General features: G+C 50.3%; 1 protein-coding gene and 1 long non-coding RNA gene across 13 annotated transcripts in view; one reads left to right on the top strand and one right to left on the bottom strand.

The window, feature by feature from the left end:
• The window catches only part of TSC1 (TSC complex subunit 1), a 51,574-nt gene extending 47,600 nt beyond the window's left edge, over positions 1–3,974 (bottom strand). For 2 of the 9 annotated variants that reach the window (XM_072960377.1, XM_072960374.1), the window contains exon 1: positions 3,781–3,974. The gene's annotated coding sequence lies outside the window, so the exon portion shown is untranslated. Of the gene's footprint in view, positions 1–1,769; positions 1,873–3,780 lie in introns of those variants that run through there. The other 7 variants (XM_015249824.3, XM_006216595.4, XM_072960375.1 and 4 more) reach the window with 6 other exon arrangements.
• Positions 1,745–6,934, top strand: LOC140696191 (uncharacterized). Of its 4 annotated transcripts, none has more exons than XR_012072333.1 (3): positions 1,745–2,041; positions 4,047–4,172; positions 5,257–5,553. It is a non-coding gene; the product is annotated as an uncharacterized lncRNA (long non-coding RNA). The 4 variants fall into 4 exon arrangements; XR_012072334.1 differs by lacking the exon at positions 1,745–2,041 and adding an exon at positions 6,125–6,934 and having other exon boundaries at positions 3,985–4,172; positions 5,257–5,422; XR_012072335.1 differs by lacking the exon at positions 1,745–2,041 and adding an exon at positions 4,259–4,388 and having other exon boundaries at positions 3,985–4,172.
• The last annotated feature ends 8,666 nt before the right edge of the window (positions 6,935–15,600 follow it).

Consider the following 15,600-nt stretch of genomic DNA (forward strand, 5'->3'; position numbering starts at 1 on the left):
TTCTATAAATACCCCGTAAGTTTACACCAGGTGGTTAGAGGAAGATTCTGCAGCTCCCCAGGGCAACAGCAAGAATGGTTCAGTGTTTCTGAGGAGCCTCATTTGCCTGATACATGACTGGTAAAGGTGCATTTTCCTACACAAACCTAAATCAGTTTTCATATTTGCATATTCCATGTTTACTCAGGAATGTTCAACTTAAGAATTACAGGTGGTTGCTTAGTAAATCAAGGGCTCCCACAAGGCTCAGTTTTATAATGCCAAAATTTACAGCACCACTTTGCCAGCATGTTTGAATTCAGATGACTCCCAGTTGATCCCAAAATTATAAATCGAACTATTTCAGAAGAGTATTATTCTATTTTAGTATTTTTACAGCTTACTGGATGTAAAGTGAAGTGCTATTTCTACGCTTTCTATAAAAAAAATCTAGCAAGGATTTTAGCAGGACTTCTTTCTGCAGTAAACGCATCAGTTTTATGAAAACATCAAATACTTTCCAGCCTAATTTAGACTAACATGTTTACAGGCACAACACTGCCATCCCAGACTAAAGCTAAGGTTTATAAGCAAGTGCGCCCTTCTTCAAAAGTAGACAAAGGCACGCATACACACATGCAGAGACACTTATGCACAAACCTGAGCCAACTGATTAATTCTAATCACCTAATTAGAAAGAAGGACAGCCAGCTTTGATCAAATAACAGGTAAATGAAAGAGTGGCGTGAGTACAAATGACAGGAGCATGTCTTGGAATCAGTCAGACCTCAGTTCCAGTCCCGACTCAGATAATTCTAGAAGTGTGACCTTGGGCAAGTTACCCTAATCTCTCTGGGCCTCAGTTTCTTCATCTGAGAAATGGAGGTATTAACAGTGGCTGCCTCTCCCCTTTGTCAAGAGGACTAAAGAAGATGATGACTTAAAAGCACTTTCACAGTGAGCGCTCCATAAACAAGCTGTTGTTATCAGTTAGGAAGACCGCGCCCCCTCTACGGCCCCCTCTCCCCAAATCCAAAGAGCACGAAGCAAAACTCTTTTAACAGGAAACACAAAGTAACAGCTTTAATTCTAAGAGGTCTCTCTGACCGCGGGCTCTTCATACTCCAGTTCCTCAAATGAATGAATGAGCGTCTAGGAGTGGCTCTGCAAATAGCTGTCTTAAAAATCACCTCTGCTGACTTTAAGGTAACTGTCTTTCGCCGTCAATCAAACACCCACAAGCACGCCCGGAGCGAGGCACTCCAGTCTTGCAAATTTCAGCGGAGATACCGAGTCCAGGCGGATCCTTGATGCCCACAGGCAGCCTCCATTCATTCCCCGCCCCCCACCCTTCGCCCCCTCTCCTCAAGCCCTGGGACCAGCCCCGCCACCCGACCCTTCCCCCACGGCCGGGGGTCTCTCCCCTGCTCTCCGCAACCCCGCGGGAATCTGTCACCCCACCAAGCGAGGGGCTGCCGAAGCGGCCCACCTCACCTGCCCTCGGCACCGCGGCCCGGGGCGCAGCGGTCCCCTCCGTCGCCAGAGAAGGGCGAAGTGCCGGCCGGGGCCGCCTCTCCTCCCCAGAGACCCGCCAGCCCCGCTGGGCCCCGCCGGAGAGAGCGCGTAATAAGAGGGAGGGGAAAGCTCTCCGAACCCCCCTTCCCGGGGTCCTTCCCCGGCAAGTGAGCCCCTTGCCCCCGCCCCACAGAGCCTCCCAGGCTGGGGTCATGGTGCCAGGACTGCCCCGAGAAGCCCCCGTGAAAAGGAGGGGGCGACACCCCCATACTCACCCACCGTCTCCTCCCCCTCAGCTGTTTACCTCACAGTTCCTCCAGCCTACAGGGCGCCGCCATCTTGGACGTACAGCACCTCCCCCCGTCGTGAAGTGTCCACAGCCGGCTGCAGCTTCCGCCACGAAAAAGAGTCCCCAGCTGGGTCTCGCCGCCCCCGCGACCCCGATAACAGGAGACCGCGGTCCGCTGCCCCTCTGGACAGAAGAGGCCGTTCTTCTCATTACTGAGGATGCTAACCGGTCAAGAAAGGACCAAGGGGAGTTTGCAAGGTAGGGGGGCGGGGACGTGCGGAAGGATTCCGAAAGCAGGCCGCTGAGAGATCTTGTGACTCCGAAGGAGGCAAAAAGAAGGGCCGGCGTGGCGGGAGGAGCCACGAGAGAGAGCGAGGGGCGGGGCGCAGGTCACGTGGCCCGGCCGGGCGGGAGGGGCTGTGCAAGAGGCGTAAACAAGTTCGCCGGTCTGGGTGTGGTTGGGGTCCGTGCCGCCCTCCCGCTGCTGCTCCTCGCCTCGCAGACCCTGCTGCCCCCGGCCCAGGGTCTCCCTGTGCCCGGCCGCGGAGCTGCGATCTTGTTTTCCTAGGAGCCAGTGGGGCCCCCGTGGGTGAAGGGTCTGCTTTGGACCCTTACAGGAGTGGCAGTTCAGCTAGGGAAGGAGAAAAAGCTGCACCAGGGCAGCCTTCTTTGCTTCGCGGACGATTTGCAAAAGCCCACCTCTGGGACTGCGACGAGCCACACTGGCTTCCGCGCTCAGATTGCTGACGTTTCAGACCTGGTCACAACATCTATTGGAAAGTCACCCTAATCAGAGCAGGCAGTTTTAAAAGCAGAACCCGTCAATTCAGTTCCTGCCTTGCTACTTCCTAGCTGTGTCAACCTAAACCAGTCTTGAAGTCCCCTTAGCCTCAGTTTCTTCCTCTGTGAAATGGGCATAACAACGTTAGCGAAGTGAGGACTCAAGGAGAAAAGTATGGAGAGTGTTTAGCACAGTGTCCCACGGAGAGTAAGTACTCAAAAGATGATGGTCCTTATCAGAGGCAGGGTATGGTAAACGCTGTGACTGAAGCGAAACCGTGTGAGAGAGGCCGCAGGGAGTGAGGTGAAGACCAGCTGTGGTGTCTGAAAGGCTTTTTGAAGGAGTGCGCAGCCAGCTGGGTTTAAAGGAAAGGTAGGTGTTATGATATTACAAATGGGAGAAGCCGTTGGGAAGAACAGGGCATTCCAGGCAGAGAACCAAAGCAGCAAGTATCTAGAGGCAGTAAACGCTGGGTAAGTTATGGGAATAACAAGTTTTGTCATGGGAACCAATTGGGTCACAATGCAAGGCAGCATATGGTTTCAGGGGCCTGCTGTGTCAGTGGCCGGCACTGTGGGTGCTGTCAGAATTCCAAGAGGCCCTGGCATCGTCTGCTGGGGTAGGGCTGTTGCTAGCCCATCTGGTGGTTTGTGAGAATTAGAAAAAGGCACTGCCTCTGGGCCCACAACCCATGTGAGCAGAGCCCAGGCTGTATTTTGGCCCCTACCCAGCTACACTTACTCTTCCTGGGGGCTCTTGAGCAGTACACAACCTTGATAACTGTGCTGGCTTACAAGGGAGGTGGACTTTGAGCTAGGGGTTCCACCAGCCTAACACGGTCATGGAGGCAGTTGGGAGAAGCTAAGAGGTCATGAATCAAACAGACTAGAGTTTGAAGGCAGATTTCTGCCTTCACACTAACTCAGTGAGCCTTGCTTTCCTTATCTGCAGCAGGGGAGTAATAATAATGCCTACCTAGTGGGGATTTGGGGTGGATTCAATGTGACATTAAGATGTAACTAGCATAGAACCTATTTCAATCAGTGTTAGTTTTGTTACTTTGTTAACTGCACTCGCAGGCAGCATCCAGTCACTGCTGGAGTCAGTCCACCAAATGCTAACTTCCATGTAGCTGCCTGGCATGGTCCGCTTGGGGTCCAGGTTCTCCCCACTCTGCCACCAGTTCACAAACCATCTCACCAGAACAGATTCCTACCTTTCCACTAACACCGTGGCAGGAACTCAGGCACATTCTGAGACCACTGGAGATTGGGAGAGTTGGGTTAAGGAATGGAGTCAGGGAACAGGCACTGCTTCAGAGCTCTGACTCAGGAACCCCCGTTCCCTGGCTCCAGTTTTCCTTCACTCTGTGACCTCATCCTGCTGGAATGCTCTTCTCCTTGGAAGGGAGCAGTGATACATGAGGCTCATCAGCTCCTGGCCCCCAAGGGGGCCGTAACCACACTGTTACTGTTTATACAGTGTCTGGAAGAAGAATGGTAATTGTTCTCTCAGCATGGACCACCAGAGGCTTGTGCGAGGAGGCTGGGAAGAAGAGGCAGAGGCAGCCCTGTCACCATCTCCAGCCACTGACCATGGGCTGCCTAGGTATTTTCTGCATTTCTGGGGTTAATTTTTTGCCATTAGCTAAATAGATGTTAATCAGATCACTACCCTCCACACTACCACCCTAGACCCTTCCCGTGGCAGGGGCTTGCCGACCGGGGATTGCCAACAGCAATCATGTCCCGCCTGTCTGAGTGTGACAGAAGACAGAAGGAGTGCGCCCTCAGAGGCAGGCGGTGCTGACTTGATGCATGTGATGTACGTCTTTGCATTCGTGTGTGTCTGTGTCTCTCCCGCTCCCTCCTGGGGACACCCACAGCACCACCCTCAGGCTGCAGGCTCCTATCCAGCCCTAGCCAGTCCAGCATCACAAGCATCCAGCCAGAATGGTTGGCACAGTTGGGCCAATCAGGGGCTTCCTTGAGTCGTTATACCTGGGTGCTGAAAGAGACTTTGTCGTTCCTCCAGGGTCACTAAACTGGGATGAGAAACCTATGGCCCTCCCCCCTCCCTCCCCTCCATCAAGCTCTGCAAGGAGTCTAGCCAAAAGACGGAAAAGACACAGAGGAACAAAGACACAGAGGGAGAGCTGGAAAGAGAAATGCAGGGTACTAAGATCTTGTCAGCTTCCGGAGCCCTTGAGGCCAGCTTCACCCGGGTCCTCCCAGTTCCATGAAGCCAAAACTGACTGTTTGGACTAATGCTAGTTTCAGTTGGGTTGCTGTCTCTCACAAACAAAAGGCCTTCCAGATGCCAGGAGATTTGAAGGTCTTTGGAAGGACACCACTGGTCAAAACTATGTCCCTGTCAGTGCCGTAGTTCAGGTTCATCCATTTAAGTGGCCCTCCTGCTTCAGCTGTCAGCCTTCTGTGTGGCAGCCCCCTGCCCCTTGCCCTGCCTTCAAGGGGTCACACATCTCCTGCAGGCTGGAGTCCAAGCTCCAGGCAGTGGCCCCTGAGGCTCTCCTCGGCCCTGGCCTCTCCAGTCTTATTCTTGGCCCCTTGCTGTCCAGTGCCGTGTCCAAATAGACACACATCTATATATAAATGTATGCGTGTATTTTTAACTTATGTAAATGGACCGTGTCATAGATGACAGTCTGTATCTTACTTTTTTCCCCGTTCAGCAGTATGTTTTGAGGCTCCATGCACGTTGCTTTGTGTCCATCCAGCCAGGAGCTTCTAACTGCTGACAGCTATTCAGTGGAGTGTGTCTGCCCTGAGCCGCTCTGCACCCTCCCAAAGTGCCACCAGAAGCAACGCTGTGACGAACCTTGCTGCGCTTGTTTCCTTGTGGGTCCAGCTGAGAATTTCTTCGGGTTACACAACTGAGTGACGCTGGTGGCGGGTCATAGGGTGTATGTGGACTGCTACTCTCTTGTGGTGTTTTTAGAGAAAAACAATTTAGCTTTATTGAAGTGTCATTGATACACACATTTAATGTTATATCTTGATGACCCTGGACACGTGCATACACCTGTGCTACCATCGCCACAACTGAGGTGCTTAACATACTCATCACCTCCAAAAATTGTGCACAGCCATGCTTTGAAGGGACCCCCCTGAACTGTTCTCCAGGACAGCTGCACCGCTCTGCACCCTCACTAGAAATCCACAGAAATGGCCACATCTCTGCCAATGGTCTTTAATTTTTAATTTTTTTTTTTTTGGTGGTGGGGAGTAATTCGGTTCATTTAGTTAGTTATTTATTTTTAGTCTTGCTTTTTTAAGTGAGGCACTGGGAAATGAACCCAGGACCTCCTGCATGCTGAGCATGAGCTCGACCACTGAGTTGTACTCACCCTCTAACTTTAAACTATAATAAGCCTACAGTGACACATCCTCTTGTTTTCATTTCGCGCTCTCTGCGAAGAAGAGGGAGCATTTCTTCATCTTGTTAGTCTTGTGGGTTTCATCCTCTATAAATGGCCAATGCCTGTCTGTTGCCCGTTTTTCTTCCCGTGGAGTTACTTTCGTTTCCTTGTTGATTTGCAGGATGCAACACACAGCAGTGTTTCCTTTGTTGGCTACAGGTATTTGTGGCGTCTTCCCTGTCCTCCTGCTAACTATCTTGTCCTTCGTTGGAAAAGAGACATTAATTTCAATGTTACCAAATCATGCTGCTGCTGCTGCTTTGACTTAATTGGGTTTTGAGGGTTTGTTCAAGAATGTGTTTTCTGACCCTCAGTCGTAAAGGACAGTCAGCATGGTGGCCACGGGCATGCAGCACACGGACCAGGCCGTCGGGTGAGGTCCGAGTTGGGATCCAGGCTCTACAACCCAGCCTTTCGAGTCACCAAGCTTTAGTTTCTCTACCTGGACGATGAGGGTGCCGCCAGTACCTTAAATACCCAACTCACAGGGTTTCTAGGACAGTCTAGTGCGAGACTTATCAGAGCACGTGCCAGAGTGTGAGCATCTGTGAATATTGTCCCTACTGTTACCTGCTGCACGAGTTCCCTCAGGTTACTGTAACAAAGCCACCAGCAGGATGGCTTAAGACAACAGAAATGTAGTCTCTCTCAGTTCTGGAGGCCAGAAACCTGAAGTCAAAGTGTCAGCAGGGCTGGTGCCCTCCGGGGTCTCTGATGGAGGATCTCCATCGCCTCTCTCCCACCTTCTGCTGGTCCCAGCCATCTCCGACACTCCTCGTCTTGTGGCTGCATCTCTGCACTCTCTGCCTCCATCTTCACGTGACCTTTCTCCCTGTGTGTTTTCCATGACCTTCATCTCTGTGTGTGTCCCTGTGTGTCCTCTCCTCTTTTTCTGAGAACACCAGTCATTGGATTTATGTCACCAGTATGACTTCAGCTGAATTCACCCTATTTCCAAATAAAGTCATATTCTGAGGTTCTGGGATGGCATGAATTTTAGAAGGCGGGACACTAGGCAATCCCTGACACCTGCTTCTCAGGTGCACAGAGTCCAGCACATGCGATGGAAGTGGGATGACCATACTGTGACTCAAAGTCAGGGCCAGCCCAGAACCACCTTGTGAAGTGCTGCAGAGTGAGGAGGTCACACATGCTCCCACGGGTGGGGCTGGGATTTGAATTTTGCTTCCAGTTTAATCAGGAATCTGAGACATGGTGACGGGGAGGATGGGAGGAAGGAGGAAGGAAGGAGGAAGGCCCAGCTTGAGCAAAGGCATGGAAGTAAGACCACTTAAGGCTCATTGGCTGATAAATGGGCATTTTAGGATGTACATGGAATAGGAGATAAGACAGATAGCACCTCGAGCTACATCAGAAGCCTGAACGCTATCTAGGGGCAACGAAGAGCCTCTGAAGGTTCAAGAGGTGAGGAAAGAGGAAGAGAGTTGTCTGTTGAATACTGGCAAAGGCTTAATCCTGACTTTAATGCCTGCCGATGGAACTTTGAAATCCTGGGCTGTCTGTCTCATTGGCAGGCCACCTCCTCACCCAGACCCTCAGCCACATCTCTCTGCACCCCTTGCAGTACGATGTGTAGGACCACACCACCCATGTGCTGCATGTTCAGAGGTTTTCTGGTCACTGTGAGACCTCCCTCCCCCAAAGCAGAAGCCTTCACAACTAGAGGTTTTATTTTAGCTGGGCCTCCCCTGGAGGATGTGCAGGGATCATTCGAAAAAAGGTAAGTCTGGACCCCGACTTCACACCCTGTACCAGAACAAACTCCACAGGGATCAGCGCTCTCAGTGTCAAAAGTGAGACCGTACAAGAGCTAGGAGAGAACAACGCAGGTGAGGTTTCGGCATCGGGGATGAAGAAAACCTTTCGTGAAATGGCTCAAAAGTCAGAAGCAACAGAAGAAAAGGCTGACAAATCAGATGCCCCCCTAAACAAGCAAAACAAATGCCCTTCTTATGCCAAAAACAAGACAAGCGAAGTCAGAAAACAAATGAGCTTAGAGAAAATATTTGAAACTTCTTTCACAGACAAGCCTCCTAGTATAGAGAGCGCTCCTTAAAAATCTTCTTTTTAACCCAATTATTTCATAGAAAAAGAGGGCAAAAGATATGAATAGAAAGTTCACAGGAAAAGAGGCGTCATTGAGTTCAGACTCCCAGCCTCTGGAACCAAGAGAGAATACATTCCTGCTGTTGAAGCTGCTCAGTTGTGGTCATTTGTTACAGCCGCGCTCAGAAACTAATACACTGGGAAGGAATTTCTGTCACGTAACGTAAACCATGGAGAAAATACAAATCCATGAGCTCATGGTGATACCCAAATGTAAGGCAAAAAAAAAAAAGGGGGGGGGGAGAGAGACGATTTTAAAAATCCAATTATGCCAACACCTTACTATGGAAATCAGCAATTGGAGAGAAAAGATAATCATTATTTGGAAGACCTCTGGCTCGCCCACAGTTAATGAGGGAAAGCTCTTCATTACAGAAAAAAACAAATCCCAGGTAATCAGCGCAGAAGGAATGATGGAATTGGAAGAATTACTGTTTTGCAACCGTCAATGAAACAGTTGACTCAGCAACAACCAGCAGCGGAGGCAGAACCCACCAGGAGAAGGCTGTGGGGAACAGGATGCTTGCGTGCATGACAAAGCCTTACTCTACAAATTGTTCCCCAACTCACCTTCATGATGGAGAGTGCTGGCTCTCCCCTTTGAACACGCTGACCAAAGTTAGTATCACTAATGTGGGACAACCTGACTTTAGGTACCTCCAATGCCGTAGAGCCCACAGCATCACCTGCGAAGTATCTTCGCCTATGACATCTCACCTAAATTGAATCAAGGCTTGGCCCTAACCTCCAGTAAACATGAGACGGAGGAACAGGTTAAACAGCCCCTTAAGGAAACAGTCAGGCAAATCCAGGAAGCAAGACCTTCTAGACTGGTCTGGGCTCTTTTGAGGGGTTGGGGCGGGGTGGGGGGGGACTCAATATCAAAAGAAAGGGGTAGGGGGCACTGTTCTGTCATAAAGAAACAGGCAAATGCAATGCTGGAAACGGCATGATCCTGATTCTACAAGAGCAATTCTAGAAAATTGGGGGAAATTGCAAAAAAAAAAAAGAAAAAAAAGTGAATATGGACTGAACGATACTAGGAAATTATTGACAATTTTCTTAGATGTGATAATGACAGTATAGTTACGTGATGATGTAAGAATATCTGTTTTGGGGAGGTAGATGCTCAAGTCCTGATGGGAGAAGTGTCATAATGTCTGCAATATATCTTGAAAATGTTTTATCAAAAACACATTGATGACACAACATTGTAAAATGATTATAAATCAATAAAAAATTTTAAAAAAACACATTGATATGCATATATATGCACAGAGGAAAATGAAGAGCATGGTTTACAAATGGTGACTTGTTGAATGAAAGTGCTGGATATATAGGTGTTCATAGACATGTTTCATTCACTTTCCTGTTTGAAATTTTTCATAATAAAAAGTTGAAAAAATATTTGAAACTCAAAAACTAATTGGACGAAGCATTGAAGGGAGATCTGAGACCCCAATCGTGAGATGGTGAGGTTCTCGGGGCTTCACTTCCACTCTGTCGATCTGTGAAAATGAAGGATGGGGCAGGGAGGTTTGTTTTTAACTTGTGGTAAAATACTCGTAGCATCAAATTTACCATCTTCACCCTTTTAAATGGACAGCTCGGTGGCATTAAATACATTAACGTTGTACAGCCACCACCACCATCCATCCTGGGACTTTTTATCTTGCAAAATGAAAACTCCATACCTGTAAAATATCTCATTCCTTCCACCCCCAGCTCCTAGCAACCACCTTTCTACTTTCAGTCTCTGCGATTTTGACTTCTCCCTATACCTCATGTAAGCAGAATCGTAGAGTATTTGTCCCTCTGTGACTGGCTTATTTCACTTAATAGAATGTCTTCAAGGTTCATCCATGTTGTGGTTCATGCATGTTGTAACGTGTCAGGATTAGCTTGCTTTTTAAGGCTAAATAACATGCCATTACATGGATAATACTATATTTTGTATACTTATTCGTTTGTCAATAGACACCGCTTGGCTGTTGTGAATACCGCTGCTGTGAAGATGGGCATACAAGTATCTCTTTGACTCCCTCCTTTGGAGGCTTCGGGTACATACCCGGAAGTGGAATGGCTGCATCTGGGCAGGATGGTTTGTGAAGGATTCTTTCCTGGTTTCCAAACGAGCTCACTACGTGTGTCCTTTTTGAACTGCAAACCGCACATCTTGTAGAAATGCGTGGACAGACCACTTTTCAAGGTGGTACCAAATGCAGCTCAGTGGTAGAATGTGTGCTTAGTGCACATAAGATCCTGGGTTCAATCCCCAGTACCTCCACTTTAAAAATTAAATTAATAAATAAGTGAACTTAATTACCTCGCCCCCAAAAAAGTCTTAAAAAAGGCGAGGAGCGAGGATGTACCAACTGTAGTCACAAGACTACTCGGTCCTCCCCTTCTTCCCAGCATCTACATCCTTTTCTTCAGAGGAGGGGACCTCGCTGCGTGCTTTTGGTTGATAAGAAGCAACAGGAAGAGAAAAATGCTCATCCTTCGGGGAACAATGATAAAATGGTCATTTGAAAAACCTCTGAAAAGCCTCTGCAAAACAGATGTAAATTGACTCCAAATCCTGGCGCTGGAAGGCTCCCTCACATGGATTCCACCAGCGCCTCCTGCCGGACACTCCTGGTGCTGATCAGCATTGAGACAGAGCCGCGGGTGTGCACAGGAAGGGCGCGCTCTCTCCCTCGTGGGTTGGTATTTCCAGTTCTCAGCAGAGATGTGTGCGTCCTTGGCTCTCACGTGTTTGTAAGCTCCTTGGAGGCTTTGATTTCTGAGTCTGGAGGCTGAAGCTGTGCCCGAGGCCCGAAGTCCCCTGACCTAAGTAGCACATGGGGGGAGACAGCGCCCCTCCCCCCTCATCAGCCACAGCAAACTCCGCGCTGAAACTGCCCGGGCATCAAGGCCACCGCCCGCTGGGGCTGCTCCTTGTTGGCCTTGACCAGGGAGGTGAGGAGCCGTTGGAGATTTTCACCGTCCTCCGGCTGGCTAATGAACCCCCGTACACAGATTCACACACACACACTGCCTACTGGGAAGAACACAAACTTGCATTCGTGCATGGCCAGCTTAGAGATCCCGTGACACGCCAGGCATGGTGATGATGGAGAAACACTGGGGAGTGGAAGCTGGGGTCCTTGCCCAAGTGGATGGGGCTGACCCCCCTAGCCCCACCGACCTTACTGCTGTGTGGACTTGACTATGGTGCCAGCTGCACCTGGGTGTTGGTTCTTGGTTTCCCATCATTTGGTCAATAATTCCAAGTGGCAAAATGCTCCCTGGGACTGAAAAAGACGAGTGTTGTGAAGACCCTGCACCCTCTCTGGCCCAGGTGAATGTTCACAGAACTTTCCTTCCTCCATGTCTGCAGCCCCCACGTGGACTTTCTGTGAGTTATCCAGGGACCGTGAACGCGGGAGTCACCGGAAGAGTGTAACTGGATGCCGTGTGTTTCATTCATAAACAACCTGCCGTGGAAATTAGCAAAGCCCACCCAGTAGGGATCAGGCTGCCCCGCCCTGCTGGCTCGCTCACCCCCAGAAGCTAAGACTTCTTGAGTGTCCAGCGAAGCAGAGAAAGGGTAGAGTTCCACAGTCAGCTGTTGGCTGATTGTGCTGAGAAGCGATAACTCACACATTTTAGCCTTTAGAAAACGTTTTGCATTTATTATTTCACGTGCCATCTACATCTCCAAGGAAAGCTTTATCTTAGCCCTGTTTTAAGAGATGGAAAGTCCGAGGCTTGGTGGAGGCTGATGCCTGCTTGTGGTCTGGGGTGTGCCGAGACCAGGTGCAACGCCAGGTCTGAGTCCCAGAACGATGCTCTGTTTCACCCAGGTGACTCTGGGGAATCAGACATGATCTGCTCTGCTAATTGCCACTGGGGGTTATGTTTTATAAAATGCATGTGAGTTATCTAGATGGGAGGTCGCCATTATGAGGGGTTGTCAGGAAGAGTTAGGAGGCCAGAGTCCCAGCCCTGTCTCTGCTGCTTGAGAGCTGTGTGACCTTGGCCAGTCTCTCTCTAGGCCTCAGTGTCCCCTTCTGAAACCTCAGGAGGCTGCACTGAGGATCTGCCATCACCCGGCCTCTCCGGTCCTCACGGGCCTCCCCCAGAGGGTTTCGTGAGGTCGTCGTTGGGGCTGAAGGAGCAACGACGCCTTATTTTCTCAATCTAGAAAGGGGGTCCCAGCACCCTGCTTGACAACCTCTGCCAGGGGTGTAGGGTGGCACCAGGCAGGAACGCGGGCCCTCACAGGCTCCTCTCTGGTACCCTCTGCCCATGCAGAGCTCCCCTGCTTCCCCTGAGCCCCTCTGTCCTGCCCTGCTCCTCTGAGGCGAACCAACCAGTTTTTGAAGTGAAGGCACCCTGAGCCTCGCCCCATGGTCTTCCACCAGGACGCTGCCCATCCGCATCCCGGGGTTCATGGAAGCGGGGGGGTTGAAGTGTTGCGCTCACAGAGGGAAGGGGGGAGATGGTGGTGGTTGTGTGGTTCTCACAGCAAAGGGCCAGTCAAGATTTGTTTGAATTGAAAGGCACCTATGTGGGGAGAGGGAGACTGGAGAGAGGGGGAGAGGAAAGAGGAAGGGGGAGGGAGGGAGTGGGGAGGGAAATTAAAAGAACACACATCAGGGTGGAGGTGCATGTTTTATTTTCGTATTTATACCCTGATCATATATTATTCTCATAATTTTATTAATAATCATAATTATAATTAATTAGGTAGGTAGTTGGATAGGCAGATTGATTGGCTGGTTGATCGTTTTCTGGCTAGTTTTTGTTAGAGGAAAAGGGGGCAGGAGCGCCACCACGTGGCAACCCAGTGAATTGCTGCCTCCCACTGCGCAGAGGCGCCTCGGTCATGGGCTTTGGGCCTACGGGGAGGAGTGCCCTCCGGAGTGGCAGGCAGCGTGGCGCTCCCTCCACCTCAGCTGCCTGCAGCTCCTGGCGAGGAGCCTGGGCTTGGACAGAGCTCCCCCATCTCTCTGAATGACCGAGTTGCGGCAGAACCGCCATGGGTGTCTGGGAGCCCCCACCCCCAGGACAAGGACCATCCTATCCATCCTCACATTTCTGGGGCAGGTGGGCTCAGCTCAGCTCCTGTTTGGTCTATTCTGCATTCTGTGGCCCTTCTAAGCCAAGGCCATAGAGGTCCCCAAGGTCACACAGCTAATGCCAGCTGGTGCTGGGACCAGAGCCTGAACCCTGCTGCCCACCCAGCGCAGCACAGGCTGGCGTTACTGAGGTCAGTCTGTGCCTGTCGTCTGCTGAGACAGGATTCCACACTGTTCCTACCCTCGGATAGCTGCTGGTCTCATCGAGAAGCAGCTGAGTGCCCCTGACGGACAGACAAGAATTTGAGGGTTGTCATGGGTGAGTCAAGTCCTTTATGCCACATGGACGCCGGGGGGTTGCAGGGAGTCTCAGAAGGCTTCCTAGAGGACTAGACTGAAGGGAAAGGACATTCCAGACAAGGGAGAACAGAAAGGGCACAAGCAGGATTTGGAATTTGGTCTTGTGGACAAAGAGTGTCACCTGCCATTTAGTTAACAAAGGATGTTGCAGCCATCAAGCCATTGGCCACTGCAGCCGCCCCTGACCCTGCACCCTAAGGGGACTCAGGACGGAGAAAAACATATATCTCCGGATATAGGCCCAGGAGTGGGATTGCTGGATCATATTTAACTCTATTTTTAGTTTTTAAAGGAATCTCCACACTGTTTTCCACAATGGCTGCATCAAATTGCATTCCCACCAACAGTGTGGGAGGGTGCCCTTTTCTCCACATTTTCTCCACCCTCTCCCAGCATTTATCGTTTGTAGACTTTCTGATGATGGCCATTCTGCCCGGTATGAGGTGATACCTCACTGTAGTTTTGACTTGCATTTCTCTGAAAATTAGCGATGTTGAGCATCCTTTCATGTGCCTAGTGGTCCTCTCTATGTCTTCATTGGAGAGATGTCTGTATAGGTTGTTTCTTGTTTGAACCCCTAGCATCTGGTACCTACTAGGTACTCAATAAACAGGTATTAGCTAAGGGAGTGTGATGGACTGAATGTTTGTGTACCTCCAAAATTCATGTTGATGAATGAATGATGGTATGTGGAGGTAGGGCCTTGGGAGGTAATTTGGTTTAGTTGAGGTCTTGAAGTTGGGGCCCCCATGATGGGATTAGTGTCCTCACAAGAAGAGAGACCAGAGCTCGCCCTCTCTCTGCCAGGTGAGGACTCAGGGGGAAGGTGGCCGTCCACAAGCCAGGAAGCTTGTCCTCGTCAGAGACTGAATCTGCCAGCACCTTGACCTTGGACTTCCCAGCCTCTGTGAGAAATAAATATTGTTTCATCACTGAGTCCGTGGTGTTTTGTTATGGTGGCCTGAGTGAGGAGGAGGAAGAGAGGAAAGGGAGGGGCCTGCCACGGGAGAGGTACCGACAGAACCTGCACTAGTGAGTGAGTGGGCACAGAGACGGTGCAGGGACTTAGCCCTTGGGAGGGACCAAATGAAGGCCCGTTGTTCCCAGGACTGGCTACCAAGGGGAGAGGTTCTGGCCCTGCAGGCAGCCCGGGAGAGGACCCAGAGGCTAGGAGGCCTCAGGCAGCAAGAGCCTATGTGGGGCCTCCTGGCTTCAACTGATGTGCCCAGGGGCTGGGGGCTGGGGGCCCCGGTGGTTCCCTGGAAGTCCTGCATTTACTTGCAGGCTGGGATCCTGGTCTAGGAAGGGAGTCCCTGAGACGGTTACTCAAGGGGGAAGATAAGGACCCTGGGTGGGATTACATCTTAGAACAGCAGCTGAACTGAACATGCCCGATACAGCAGCTTTACGCTAGGAAATACCCCAAACGACTAAATGCCTCAGAGGGAAAAGGGGTTGGCAAGGTGAGCCATGAAAACCTGGACCTGTTAAACATGTTCGTAAAAGCCATGGAGAATTTAACACTCAGTGGGAAAAATGACCTGCTGGTTGACAATAGCAAAACACAGGCATGTGTGTACAATGAAGTACGTGGAGAAATGGGGATGCGTCTGGTTAAGGGACAGGTCCTTGAATTACTTCTGATTTTTCTTCTTACTTCTAATTAATAATTTTTCTAAGTATTTTTTATTTTTCCTAATGTCCTCCAATTATTTTTTAACGTTTCTTTTTATTTCCAATATAAATTTTCTAATTATTTTTTATTTTTCTTAACGTCCTTAAATTATTTTTCAAGTTTTCTGCCCTAGTGACAGACACTTCAGTTGACTGTTGGCGAAGTGCAGCATCCAGAGACCATGCCAGGTGTTTCCACTAACCTCTCTCCGTCGAGAGGAGAGACCGACTGTCCCCCGTGTTTGGCTTGTGGTGGGGACCCGGGTGACCTCCAGGCTGCCACTGGCTGGAGGGCCCGGTCCAGCAGCAGGGAGAGCCCGCCCCATCCACCACCCACCCCCGCCTCCCTCTCCTATCGGACCTTGGACTT

This window comes from Vicugna pacos, chromosome 4 (genome assembly GCF_048564905.1).
Source record: "Vicugna pacos chromosome 4, VicPac4, whole genome shotgun sequence".
Taxonomy (NCBI): Eukaryota; Metazoa; Chordata; class Mammalia; order Artiodactyla; family Camelidae; genus Vicugna; species Vicugna pacos.